The sequence below is a fragment of the Carettochelys insculpta genome, chromosome 32 (genome assembly GCF_033958435.1).
Source record: "Carettochelys insculpta isolate YL-2023 chromosome 32, ASM3395843v1, whole genome shotgun sequence".
Taxonomy (NCBI): domain Eukaryota; kingdom Metazoa; phylum Chordata; order Testudines; family Carettochelyidae; genus Carettochelys; species Carettochelys insculpta.
This window is the reverse complement of record NC_134168.1, coordinates 644,759-659,161: the sequence shown is the minus strand read 5'-3', so window position 1 is coordinate 659,161 and position 14,403 is coordinate 644,759.

Here is a 14,403-nt window from a genome sequence, read left to right as displayed (position 1 = left end):
TAACATACACTAGCTTTGATCAAGCCAGCAGAATAAAACTGGCTATTAGAACAAGGCAGCCCAGGCAGTGTCTTGGAGCAAACACCTGTGTAGGTAACAGAGAAAGCCATGCTAGTCTATATACTATCAAAACAAAAAAGCAGTCCAGTAGCACTTTAAAGACCAACAAAATAATTTCTTAGGTGATGAGCTTTCATGAGATAGACCCCCTTCTTCAGACCACAGCCAGACCAGAACATATTCAATATTTAAGGCACAGAGAACCACAAATAGTAATCAAGGTGGACCAATCAGAAAAAAAAATTATCAAGGTGAGCAAATCAGAGATTAGAGGGGCAGAAGGGGCAGAAGGGGGCAGGGGAATCAGGAATTACTTTACGCCAAGTATGCAAAAGAGCCCCTGTAGTGACCCAGAAAATTCCCATCCTGGTTCAAACCACATGTTAATGTGTTGAATGTGAATATAAAAGAGAGTTCAGCAGTCTCTTTTTCAAGATTGTTGTGAAAATTCCTCTTCAGTAACGTGCAGACTTTTAAGTCATTAACAGAATGGCCCACTCCATTAAAATGCTGGCTGACTGGTTTGCGGATCAGGAGTGTTTTTATGTCTGTTTTGTGCCCATTAACTCTTTGTCTAAGGGAGTTTGAAGTCCGTGCAATATACAAAGCATCTGGGCATTGTTGACACATGATGGCAATTACAATGTTAGTTGAGGAACATGAGAATGTACCCGCAATTCTGTGAATAACCTGGTGAGGTCCAGTGATGGTGTCTCCAGAATAGATATGTGCACTAAGCTGGCAGCGGGCTTCATTGCAAGGAAAAGTTCCAGGACTGGTGTTCCTGCGGTATAGACTGTGGTTGTGGGTGAGAATCCTCCTAAGGTTGGGAGGTTGTCTGTAGGAGAGAACAGGCCTGTCACCCAGGATCTCAGATAAGATTGTGATGGGGCTGTTACTCCATACTGCTGAGGCTCCATGGCCATTTGTAGCACAATCACTCAACCAAAGATAGTGTGTGTGACACTTGCAAGGCAGGGAATGACACATTCAGGATTGAGGACAGCTACCTCCTTTACAACAAAAGTCAGAACACCAAAGACGTTTCCTACAACAAAGAGACTTTAACAGCAGATTACAAAGGGAGACGTGTGAACTGGAGTTCATGCTCGAATTCGATACATTGCTACATTGACGCTTGGCCTTAACACAGATAGCAGTTAACTCAGGCATTACAAAGACCATATCCCTACCTTGGGTGTTCATAATGATCTCAGGCAGGACACTTAGCATTTCACACCCTTGCCTTCAGTTCTATGCATATGATCTGTCAGTTTTTATTTCAGGGCTTTTTTTCGAATCTCTGTGTTACAAAACCATCAGTGGTGCACTTGAAATGTTGTATCTCCAGATGTGAGGAAGTGGGTCTGCCCAACGAAAGCCACCACCTAATAAAAATTATTTCATTAGTCTTTAAAGTGCTACAGGACTGCTGGCTTGTTTCTGCCACAGGAGTCTGTCATGGGAGTCCGCCATGAGTGACGGTGCTCCATCTGGGGGAGGTGGGGCAGGGCACCTCTGAGGCTGAACGTTCACGGTGAGCCTCAGCTAGAGCTAGAGACAGCGTTTCCCAAGTTTTTATCCCTTAGCTGTTCACAAATCTGAAGCCAAGATTACCCTGTCTGCTCATTCTCAGCTCAAATGCGGGTACCAGGGCTGGTATGGCTATTTGGTATCTATTTTTGCGGGTTGTAGGGCTGCAACAGGTTGGAACATCAACTTTCTGGTGGCCTAGTGATTAGGTCCCATCACTTTCACTGCTGTGGCCTGGGTATGATACCCAGTCAGGAAGTACAGCTTACTTGGGGGCTGGACCAGAAGACTTCCTGAGGTCCTTTCCACCCCTAGAATTCTGTGATAGGGATGGGAACATGGCTGTAGCACAGGAATGGATGGTCCCACTCGAGCCTGCTGATTTGTGACACGACAACAGGGAGTTCCAAAATCAGAAGTGAGATCTGAATCCACACTCATGCGAAGACATGGAAGTGAAATAAAAATGAGAAGTCGTCAAAGGAGAAAGATGTGAGGGTTTTATTTATTTATTTATTTATTTTTGAGGAAGAAAGAACGTGCCTGGAGAGAAATGAAAAAGTGGGGCAAGAAGAAGAGAGGTAGAGACAGAATGAGACGAAAACTGGGAGAGTGAAATGGAGATGGTTTATTTCTCAGGTTGTAATGAGTATTATACTGCAGAGAAGTTGAAAGACAGGTAGCCGATCTAGGCCATTGATGAAAAAGTATCAAAGTGAGTAAGTCAGAAATCTCTTTCTTTCTCTTCCCCCACACACTCACTGATATGTCACAGCTTCCTGGGGAAAACCGAAATCGGAAGAACACACGCGGAGGAAAGAAAGACTTTTTGTTTTGTTGCCAAATTATTAAAAGCAATAAAACACACATGGTGAAAACTAAAATACTCACCCTAGGAGACAATAACCTACATGAATCAACAAAGGAAAGGTTCATGGAATAACAGAATCCTAGGGCTGGAAGGGACCTCAGGAGGTCATCTAGCCCAGCCCCCTGCCTAAAGCAGGATCAACCCCCACTACAATTAGTTAATCAATGGCTATAAGGCGAGGTCACGAATGACAGCCAGGAAAGGGTTAAGCACTTTGGACCAAGCAAAGACTCTCGGGGTGGGTCAAGAGCCAGTGAAATGAAGCTCAGGAGATTCCAACCTGAACACCACACAGCAGGTGGGGCCCAGTTGCGTCAGAGTCACAGATTGGATGGGGGAACATAAGTCCCCTTAGAAACACTCCCCCCAGATCACCAGTACTACGTAAGGAGGAGAAAGCATGTAGAGATATGCTTATTACTCGTTCGGCTAGGTTGAGAAATGGTTTTGACTCCATTATGCTTTGCAAACCTTCTTCACTCTGGGGTGCAATCTCCATGATATATTAGTCCATTAGGCATGCTTGCATATACGGCTTTTGTTTTATTCTTGTTTAATAAAGTACATTTTGTGTTAAAGAAAGAAAATTATAAGACCGTTCTCAACAATTCATAGGTTGCGTGTGGGCCATTTGCATCACAGAATACCAGGTCATGACTATTGTATTATACATTACAAATTGTCCTTTCATATTCTAAGGCTCTTTCTGAGGAAATCTGGTTTCAAAATAGCTTTCCTCATGGACTCGTTGACCTCCTTGTTTCTCAGGCAGTAGATGACAGGGTTGATCAAGGGAGTCAGGACTGTGTAGAAGACAGAGAACATTTTATGTAGGACCTTGGGCGTGTTGACTTTTGGAACCACATAGACAGTGATCAAGGTCACATAGAAAATTGTCAGCACAATGAGGTGAGAGGAGCAGGTAGAAAAGGCCTTTTGCCTCCCGGTGAGGGATGGGATTTTTAGGATGGTGATGATGATACAAATGTAGGATGTTGCAGTCAGTAGAAGGGGCACAAATATTCCTGTAGCAGCAACAATAAATAATAACAATTCCAGAATCTGTGCGTCGACACAGAGCAGCTTTATCATGGGTGACATATCACAGAAATAGTGGTCAATTTCACCGGAACCACAGAACGTTAATTGAAATGCAAAAATATTGATTGTGCTGGTTAACAGAAAGCTGCAAATCCAGCACCCAGCCACTAGCTGACTACAAACCCGACCATTCATCAGAGCAGGGTAATGCAGCGGGTGGCATATCGCTAAATACCGATCATAAGACATAACCGAAAACAGCAGACATTCTGTACATAAACATGTACCAAATGAATATGCTTGTGTAATGCAGCCCTTAACAGAAATGGTCCTCTCCTCAGTCAGGACACTGGCCAGCAACCTGGGAAGGATCGTGGAGGTGTAGCAGATCTGTAGCCAGGAAAAGTTCCCCAGTAAAAAATACATGGGTGTGTGAAGATGCTGATCAGCCATAACCAGAGCCAGGATGAAGCTGTTCTCAGTTACCAATGCAATGTAGATGACTAGAAAGAGCAGGAAGAGAAGGGGCTGCAGCTCAGGGTCATTCCCAAATCCCAAGAGGATGAAATCCACAATGACTGTTTGATTTCTTCCTTCTGCTTTCTCCATCATAGGTATCTAGGGGAAGAAAACCATCGAATATTGGTGAAGTCAGGCTGTTACACGGAGAGAAACCTGGACTAAGTAATCTTGTACCACTGCAGCTCACCAAGAGAAGATCACAGGTATTAATAATCAAAGGAAGACTCGTTTCATTAAGACAGTGAACTTCCAGGAGAGATGAACCACAGAACCACACTTGAATGGGAATCATAGAATCATAGAATATTAGGACTGGAAGGGACCTCGAGAGGCCATCGAGCCCAGCTCCCTGCCCCAATGGCAGGACCAAGCACTGTCTAAACCATCCCTTATAGACATCTAGCTAACCTGTTCTTAAATATCTCCAGTGATGGAGATTCCACAACCTCCCTTGGCAATTTATTCCACTGTTTGACCACCCTGACACTTAGGAACTTTTTCCTAATGTCCAACCTAAACCTCCTTTGCTGCAGTTTAAGCCCATTGCTTCTTGTTCTATCCTCAGAGTCCAAAAAGAACCAGTTTTCTCCCTCCTCCTTATGACACCCTTTTAGATACCTGAAAACTGCTATCATGTCACCCCTCAGTCTTCTCTTTTCCAAACTAAACAAGCCCATCCAAACGGGAGAATGCGCCTGGAGAAAAGTGAAAGAAGGAAGAGCTACACAGACAAAATCAGATGAAAATACCGAGAGAGACATTGTTTAGTTCTCCCAAAATTCTGAACAATAACTTTCAGAAATGTTTAAAGAAAAGAAGCCCATCCTTTCAGATAAAGCAAAAAAAGTCCGAGAGCCAGGCTTTCCCTCTACAGATTTCTTACAAACATTGAATTCTAGGGCTGGAAGGGACCTCAGGAGGTCAACGAATCCGGCCCTCTGCCCAGCATGATATAGCCTTACTCCTTATCTCTGCATCCAATGATGTAGGAAACACCCCTATAAACTAAGTCCATACTGACAGTAGCTATGGTCCTTTAACACCAATGCAACCTACATTTATGATAGAAAAATGAAAATCCACAAACCCAGACACAGGACGGAGACTTTTTTGTTTCAAAATTTGTACGAACAGTAAAACTCCAAGGGTGAAAAAATACACTCACAATGAGGCTGTCGAATAGACCGTTCGATGGATGACGTGTCCTGTTACCCAGCGTGGATGCGGATGGTGCTACTAATGTCTCTTTTCCAGTCGTTTGGAATGAGGGAGTGGAAGGGGTCGGCTGAAGATCACCTGCTCTGTCCTTTCCCGCTGACGTATCAGACCCGGTAGCGCTGTTCTCATATTGCAAATGGGAGAGACATTCATTGCTCTTTCTTAGGCATGTTCTGCTCCCACGTGTTTTGCTATAGCAGCCAGAAATCCCCTTAGCCTGGATCTGGCACTTCTCCTAGGTCCGTCTTTGCTCCTCAGGTCTGTGCATGTGTCTTCTTGAGTGCAAAACAACTGGTGAAATCACAGCCTGGCTTATTTAAAGGAGCACAGGGCATAGTTGGCTCCTAGATCAGTTTGTCAAAAAAATACACAGACATCCCCTGTTGTAGTCTGGAGTTATGTTGTTTACTGCCCGGCCCTTGGAGAGTTACAGCCACCATTCATTACAGGCTCACTGGTGTGTCCTCAGTGAGACCCCCCTGGTGGGAGCTAAACCTCTCCAAAGCCATTTGTTCATTACCCTGATCCCTTCCCGACTACTGATCTTGAGTGAAAGCCTCTTACCAGGTGGAAGTTACCCACAGGCCCCTACACTGGATATACAGATACAGAGGCCATCTTCACAACCTCTGATGCTAAAATGATGGATGCAAATTGGATAATCATAGCCAGAAAATCATAACTTCTCAATGAGATCCGAAACAACCAGCGTTCTATCAACTGTGTCATAACAACCTTTCCTCGATCTCAGCAGAGAGGTAGCCATGTTAGTCTATATTTTATCAAAACAAAATCTCAGTTCAGTAGCACTTTAAAACTAACAAAATAATTTATTCTGAATGAACCTTTTTCCCACTTCAAAGGATTTTAAGGTGACTTCTTCATCACAAAGTCACCTGAAAGTGAGAAGAGACATTCCCATGGTGCTTTTGTAGCTGGTATTGCAAGATATTTCTGCACGAGATGTACTAAATAGTAACTCCTGTAAGTGTAAAGAAACTTGTTTATCTTAGTGATTGGCTGGACAAGAAATAGGACTGAGTGGACTTGTACCTGCTAAAATTTAATGATATCCAGTTTTTCATACAGTTATGTAAAAATAAGAATTTTACATTTGTAGGTTGCACTATCATAGTTAAGAAATTGCATGACGATACTTGTAAGAGGTAAACTGAAAAAGATTGCCTCTTGTTTTTAAAGCACAAATATTTTTAATAAAAATAATGAAGTGCACTCTATTCTATGTGGTCACTGAAATCTATATATTTGAAAATGTAGACAGCATTCGAAATATTAGACAAACAGTATGCTATTATTAACAGTACGATTCTTATTTTCATCATCGTATCTTCATCATCAACAACGACAACAATGGGACTCAGCTCCCATCGGTGTCTGATGCCTCTCTCACTATTTCCTTCCATCTTTCCAGGGCAGAGCGGCTTAGCTTCTGTGGGCTAGCTCTGCACCTGTCCACTATATCATCTGCCCATTCTCCATGGGGTCTGCCTCCCCTATTCAAACTGTCCATTACGCCAAATACCAGAGTCTTGATTTTTCATTCGTCATTCATTCTGAGTCTGATTCTAGTTGTGACTAACTGTGTTTTTTTTAAATCTCAAGATGAATCACATTCTTTTTTTTAAATCTTCTAGCTGTTATGATTTTAAAGAAATTACAATTTCCATTAGGAAAATTTTTCATCTGTAAAGTTTCAAATAGCTTTACTGAGAGGATATTGAAATGCTGAGACTTATATTTTATCGTGGAGTTAATGAGAATAATACACACTGCTCGATGAATTACCATTTCTGCAAGACTTGAATAGAGCTGGGTGCAATTTTTTGACCCCTAACCCTTCTTTTTTTACTGAAAAATTCAGACTTATAGACACATTTTGACAGTTCTGAAATTCATCATTGTGATTTGGTGGGATAGTTTTGGACACCACTCACAAAGTTGGCTTGGAAGATGGTACACATGTCTACCAAGAAAACTCAAATGAAATGGAGAAGACCCACACTCAAATCCCCCATCTGGACCAAGTAACTCATTCCACATTCCCTCCTTCCTCCAAAAGTTCCTCACCCACCAGACTTTTAGGGATGGTGGGTTGGTGCTAGCTTTTTGTCACCTGTGGGATACATTCCACTTCCCATTAAAAAAAAAAACAAAAACCTAAACTAAACTTAACAGAGGTTGGGGCAGTTGGGTTGGGACATCTGGAGCCCTTGCTTCAACGGATTGTTAATTATATAGGCAAAGCCGACCAGCTTCAATAAGAAAGACAGAGAAAGGGTGGCTCCAGAATGTCCACCAGCCAATGATTCAGGAATTCATGTGAGGACAGAGGCTGAGTTTACATCTGTTCCAGAGCAGGAATTCGTAGGTGGGCGTTCACGAGATGACTGAATATCAGTGGGGAATTATTTTTTGCTTCATTCTGCTTATTTTTTTAATACTCCAGCCCTTTGTTTCCTTTGATTGTATTAAAATGTCCCAAATGAAAGAGTTTGGGTCAAACAAAGCTGCTCATATGACCCCAGAATGATTGTTTCTTAGGTTTTTTTTTTTTTTTTTAATTTGACAAAAATCTGATGAAGTCATTTTCAGTTCGGGTCAAACCATTTTATTTTATGCTGTGGACTAGCTGGTGATCACATTTATGTTATGTGCACATGTCTTGCCTTATGTATGCTCATTTCTCAGAATTCCAAAGGCGGGGAGAATGAGGATCAAAAATTGTTCTCTGTCAAATTGAAACTGTTACCGAAATCTCGGTCCGCCTAGCTGAGAGCCAATAACAACTAGACAGGGATAAGGAAGTTTTCTTTATTTCTGCAGAAAGAATGGAGAGCCAAGTACGTTGGTATAAAGACTCTGCCTGGATACAGAGCTGTAGATTCATTTATAGTTACGTTGAGAGAAACTCTAGCCCAGCTGGCATCCGATTGGCCTTCTCACAGTTCCTCAAAATACTCTTGTCGCTGTATAAGCATAAATAAGCACAAGGACAAACTGGCATCAACAGCTAGTTTTAACTGCTTCTGTGGTTATTGGGGGGGTGGGGGTTAGTTAAAAGGTTGAAGGCACTGTGTATATGATCTTCCCGCTTCTAGACAATGGCTATTGTTCTCGGCCTACAGCCCTGCCTGTCTCCTGTCACAAAACCAAAGCAAAAGACCTTCCCAGAGAATTGCAGATAGAAACACAAAGACTTTTGTAACAGTTTTGGTCTTGAAAAACACAAAGATATTTTGAAACTAAATGTGAGAGCCCAAGGGTCAGTTTTCAGGGTTCATTTCCGTGTGCCTAGTGGGGATGTGTGAAATCAAACTACCAAGAGTTGACAGTCAACCTCGATACTCCTCATTATCATCTGGAGTAAGGGAGGTCCATCAGAGGGTTTCTCCCACTGACCTCCCTCAGTGAGGATGGCCAGGTAAGTAGACCATATCATAGAATTATAGAATCATAGAATCCCAGGGACGGCAGGGACCTCAGGAGGTCAGCAAGTCCAGCCCCCTGTCTAAAGCAGGATCTACCCCAACTAAATCAACCCAGCCAGGGCTTCATAAAGCCAGAGCTTAAAAAACCTCTGGGGATGGAGATTCCACCACCTCTCTAGGTAACACATTCCAGTGCTTCACCACCCTCCTGGGGAAAGAGCTTTTCCTAATATCAAACCTACACCTCTCCCTCAGTAACTTCATACCACTGCTTCTTGTTCTGCCATCCATCACTACTGAGACCAGCCTCTCTCCATCCTCTTTAGAGCCCCACTTCAGGAAGTTGAAGGCTGCTATCAAATCACCCCCTCACTCTTCTCTTCTGCAAATTAAATAAGCCCAAATCCCTCAGCCTCTCCTCATAGGTCATGTGTTCCAGTCCCCCTCATCATTTTCAGCTCTCTCTGCTGAACCTGCTCAAATGCATCCACTTCCTTTCTATATCGGGGTGGGGTAGGGTAGGGCGGGGTGGGGGGCAGAACTGGATGCAGTTTTCCAGATGTGGGCCCACCAGTGCCAAATAGAGGGGAATAATGGCTTCTCTAGATCTGTTGGAAATGCTTTTTCTTCTCATGCACTCCAGTATGCCTTTAGCATTCTTGGCTACAAGGGCCCACAGTTGCCTCATATCCAGCCTCTCATCCACTGTAATCCCCAGGTCCTTTTCTGTTGCACTGATACTTAGCCAGTAGGTCCCCAATCTGGACCAATGCTTGGGATTCTTCCATCCCATTTGCAGGACTCTGCACTTGTCTTTGTTGAACTTCATCAGATTTCCTTTGACCCAATTCTCCAATTTATCTAGGTCACTCTGGACCCTAACCTTACCCTCCAACATATCTACCTGTCCCTTTAGCCTAGCTTCATCTGCAAATTTACTGAGGGTGCAATAAAAGGATTGGTAACAATCTGGTCACGTTGGTAAAAAAGAAGGGGACAGCTCCCCAATTTGTGTAAATTAGAATATCTCCATTGACATATCTGAAGTTACTCTTTGTCACTTGTGTCCTCCTTCAAAAACACAATGGTTACGGCTGTTTGTATTCTGCTTTTCAGACATGCATCATACACAGCACATGTGTAGAACATCCTGGGATAGTTCTTTATTCTAAGCACATAGAGGATCTACGTAAATAGAACATCACTAAAACTGGAACACGTATAATGTCACTCTCCATTTTACCGCATGCCCTGACGCAATGAAGAATTTTTACTTCATTTGATTTCATTTTAGATTGAAGGCATTGGGAAATTCATAAACACAACATTACATCTATCTATCTTTCTATCTATCTATCTATTCCCATACACCGTATCTATCTATCTATCCGTCTATCTATACCTATACACCATATCTATCTATCTATCTATCTCCATACACTGTATCTATCTATCTATCCCCATACACCATATCTAGCTAGCTAGCTAAATCATACAAACCCCTTGCACTCTCTCTTTCTTTCTCCACTGAAACTCAACAACGAAGAAATTGTATGTTTCAAATGTAAATCACAATTCTTTCGCATAGCACCATAGGTGCCCCAGTGCAGTTCCTGACAAAACAAAGGCTAAGTTCTAAGTGTAATTCAAATAGGAAAAAGGAGGCAGAAGTCTGGATGAGGTTACTGCTGTATAATGGGCCCAAATGTGTTCCAATAGAACTTAATTGCAACACTGGCGTTCAACAAGAAGTCTTGTTGCATCTGATGAAGCGGGTCTTTGCCCACGAAAGCTTATGCTCCAAAATATCTGTTAGTCTATCAAGTGCCACAGGACTTCTTATCGTTTTTGAAGATACAGACAAACTCAGCTCCCCCTCTGATGCATAGGCATCAACAGGGTGGCCCATTTGGCTCAATTCCTTGCTTCTCCACGAACGAATTAGCTAGGATGTTTGGCTCACCCGCTAGTGCTGTTGGCAGTTCCTCTTCTACAATGCCATGTGCTGTGGTATGTAGACTCTTCTTGTACAATGCTTGATGAGTTTAAGTAACATCCGCAATAAGAGAATTTGTGGTGTTTTGTGTTCTATCATGGTCTGCACCTCTCCAAGGCTCCCCTTATCCCTGTCACAATTCAGATGCAGAGAGCTTAGGAGTGAATTCCAAGGCTAATATATAGGTCACTAGGGGGATATATTTTCCCAGAGCAGTTCAGGCTAGCTACTCCAGTGTGGGCTGTGTAGGAAAAGCAAACATATACTTACATCGTAAATAACCAGTTTGATTGGGCGATGGCAAAAAGATAACCCCATGTTATTTAAATGTTCAGCCTGGATTCTGGTGGCTGAGTCTTCAAAAATTATATCTATCAGTCTTTGGAGAAGGGTTTTCATCCATACCTATCCAACAGCATTACTAAGGGTGATAGTGGTTTTATGCCAATTTTATCTATAGGGAAGCTAACTCAAACGGAGACCTGAAAGGCCAGTGACATAAGGAGACCAGGATGAGATCTGATGATTCTTGATCAGTGGCCTAATCACTGGACCATGTTGCCCTTCACTCAAAAAAGGCAGACGTTATTCTGGGATGCATTCACTGGAGCGTTGGGAGCAAGAAGTCATTCTTCTGCTCTACTCAGCGATCATTAGGCCTCAAGTGAAATATTGAATTCAGTTCTGGGCACCACATTTCAAGAAAGATGTGGAGAAATTGGAGAAGGTCCAGAGAAGACGAACAAGAATGAGGAAAGGTCTAGAGAACATGAGCTATGAAGGAAGACTGAAAGAACTGGGCTTGTTTCATTTAGAAAAGAGAAGACTTAGAGGGGACATGACAGTGGTTCTAGAGGACCTAAAAGAGGGATACATGGAAGAGGGAGGAAAAAAATGTTCTCCTTGGCCTCTGAGGACAGGACAAGGAGAAATGGGGTTAAACTGAAGCAAGGGAGACTTAGTTTGGACATTAGTAAAAACTTCCCAACTGTCAGGGTGGTTAAATGCTGGAATAAATTGCTTTAGGGAGGCTGTGGAATCTCCATCACCGGAGAAGAGAGACATCTCTCAGGGATGGTCTAGACGGTGCTTGGTCCTGCCAGAAGGGCAGGGGATCGGACTCGATAAACTATCGAGGTCCCTTCCAGTTCTAGTGTTCTATCATTCTGTGCTTCCATGATCTCAAGATCATCAAAACAGCAGCTATAACTCTGTTTTATACCATAAAAATTTGAAAACATCCCTTAGATAGACATTTTCCACATGAAAGATTCTATACAGCTAAAAGAAAACAGAATGAGGGATATTGTTGCAATGAAATTACTGTTTAATACCTTATTTGAGATGTACTTGAATTGATTATGTTTGTGTTCTTTTTTTTCTGGGAATTTAATAAATGATCCAAAGATATATAAGGATGGAGGTTATCATAGGACACAAATGCAATAACTGCTCAGAAAACCTTGTCCTCCATCACCAGTATATTGTTGTAACACCAAAGCATGTTTTAATTAATACAGGGTGAACCTGTGTAGTGAAGAACTCCCTTGTCTGGGAACATTCACAATCTGGGTGTTGCCAAATTTCTTAGTGTCCCATAAAGTTTGTTTCCAGCCACCAGTCCTGGCTCTCAGTGTTCTGCCCTTTTGTTTAGCTGTAATTTACCCCAAATTTCTTCTCAGACCCCAGTAACCAGTGGAAGTGTTGGTAATGCTGCAGGACAATATTGACCTCCTGTAGTTCAGAAAAGTCTTTCATCCAGGACTGGTCAAGTCCTGAGGGTGCTGGATTAGAGAGGTTTAACCTGTATCTATCATTTGGGTTGGATTGTTGGGTGTTTACGTACCAGCAGAACAGGTTTTTTGAAAAACAAACAAAAAATGTAATGTCAAATGTCATAAGAACATAATAATGGCCATACTGGGTCAGACCAAAGGTCCATCCAGCCCAGTATCCCGTCTGCCGACAGTGGCCAATGCCAGGTGCCCCAGAGAAGGAGAACAGAAGACAATGATCAAGTGATTTATCTCCTGCCATCCATCTCCTGCCCTTGTACTGAAGGCTAGGGCACCATACTTTACCCCTGGATAATAGCCATTTATGGACCTAACCTGCAAAAATTTATCGAGCTCTTTTTAAAACCCTAATAGAGTCCTGGCCTTCACAGCCTCCTCGGGCAAGGAGTTCCACAGGTTGACTGTGCACTGTGTGAAGAAAAATTTCCTTTTATTAGTTTTGAACCTACTACCCATGAATTTCATTTGGTGTCCCCTAGTTCTTGTATTATGGGAAAAGGTAAATAAGTTTTCTATATTCACTTTCTCCACACCATTCATGATTTTATATACCTTTATCATATCCCCCCTCAATCGCCTCTTTTCCAGACTGAATAGTCCCAGTCTCTCTAGCCTCTCCCCATATGGGACCCGTTCCAAACCCCTAATCATCTTAGTTGCCCTTTTCTGAACCTTTTCTAATGCCAATATATCTTTTTTGAGGTGAGGAGACCACATCTGCACACAGTACTCAAGATGTGGGCGTACCATAGTTTTATATAGGGGAAGTATGATATCTTTTGTCTTATTATCGATCCCTTTTTTAATAATTCCTAACATCATATTTGCTTTACTAACTGACGCTGCACACTGCGTGGATGTCTTCAGAGAACTATCCACTATAACTCCAAGATCCCTTTCCTGATCTGTCGTAGCTAAATTTGACCCCATCATGTTGTATGTGTAATTTAGGTTATTTTTTCCAATGTGCATTACCTTACACTTACCCACATTAAATTTCATTTGCCATTTTGCTGCCCAATCACTCAGTTTGCTGAGATCTTTTTGTAGTTCTTCACAATCCCTTTTGGTTTTGACTGTCCTGAACAACTTGGTGTCATCTGCAAATTTTGCCACCTCACTGCTTACCTCGTTTTCTAGATCATTGATGAACAAGTTGAACAGGATCGGTCCCAGGACTGACCCCTGGGGAACACCACTAGTTACCCCCCTCCATTGTGAAAATTTACCATTTATTCCCACCCTTTGTTTTCTGTCTTTTAACCAATTCCCAGTCCAGGAAAGGATCTTTCCTCCTATCCCATGACCGCCTAATTTACATAAAAGCCTTTGGTGTGGGACCATGTCAAAGGCTTTCTGGAAATCTAGGTATATTATGTCCACTGGGTGCCCCTTGTCCGCATGTTTATTAACCCCTTCAAAGAATTCTAATAGATTAGTTAGACGCGACTTCCCTCTGCAGAAACCATGCTGACTTTTGCCCAACAATTCGTGCTCTTCTACGTGCCTTGCAATTTTATTCTTTACTATTGTTTCTACTAATTTGCCTGGTACTGATGTTAGACATATCGGTCTATAATTGCCAGGGTCTCCTCTAGAGCCTTTTTTAAATATTGGCGTTATATTGGCCGTCTTCCAGTCATTGGGTACCGAAGCGGATTTAAAGGATAGGTTACAAACCACTGTTAATAACTCCGCAATTTCACATTTGAGTTCTTTCAGAACCCTTGGGTGAATACCGTCTGGTCCTGGAGACTTGTTACTATTCAGCTTATCAATTAACTCCAAAACCTCCTCTAATGTCACTTCAATCTGGGAGAGTTCCTCAGTTTTGTCACCTAAAAAGGCTGGCTCAGATTTAGGAACCTCTGTAACATCCTCAGCCATGAAAACTGAAGCAAAGAAATCATTTAATCG